This window comes from Dama dama, chromosome 26, assembly GCF_033118175.1.
Source record: "Dama dama isolate Ldn47 chromosome 26, ASM3311817v1, whole genome shotgun sequence".
Taxonomy (NCBI): Eukaryota; Metazoa; Chordata; class Mammalia; order Artiodactyla; family Cervidae; genus Dama; species Dama dama.
Window position 1 is genome coordinate 35,246,916 of NC_083706.1, and position 687 is coordinate 35,247,602.

At 41.5% G+C, this 687-nt stretch overlaps 1 protein-coding gene across 4 annotated transcripts in view; it reads left to right on the forward strand.

Annotated features, from left to right (window-relative positions):
- The window catches only part of AIG1 (androgen induced 1), a 264,454-nt gene that overhangs the window by 263,093 nt on the left and 674 nt on the right, over positions 1-687 (forward strand). The window lies entirely within an intron of this gene.

Below are 687 nucleotides of genomic sequence, written 5' to 3' on the forward strand. Positions count from 1 at the left end.
AACTTTAATTTATGAGAATGACCTAAACATGTTCATCTCCAGGAAAATGAAATATCACTAACTATTCATTACAGACCACTGGCGAGGTCTTACCAATCCGGTACGTATGAGTCTCTCAGGAAGAAAAACATAGTTCTACCAGGCTTGGGTTGAATAAAGGGAGAACTCGAGTTTAAGGACATGTGGGTCTGGAAATAAATCGTTCTTGTGGCTAATAAGCTCTCTATGAGAGCTTATAAAAATAAAACAAAACAAACAAAAAAATTATTTGACTTTTGAAAATCCAGAGTCCTTGCTTTGGTAAGAGTCATGAGTAAAATAAAAATAAATGAGGTCTCTGAAACTCATCAGCGCCACACCTCCTGTTACTAGAAGCTGGTTACAAGGCAGTCCGATTGGGATTTCTGTGCAAACTCAACGAGTCAAGAACTTGTGTTCCTGACTCCCAGAGGCCGTAAGAGCTGGGTGTGCCACAAAGATGTTATGTCCCAATTTGGGGGGAAGGAAGGAGAGGGAGGTCACTGAGGAAATTTCTGGAGAAAGTTGTGAGCGACTTTCCTTCTTAGCTAGGAGAAAAGGGATGGACATGAAGGGTGGGTGGGAAGAAGCGTGGTGAGATGAGAGTTCTTTTAAACCTACTCCTGCTGAATCTGATGTCCACATAAAGTACTTTGCCTGTATTTCCAG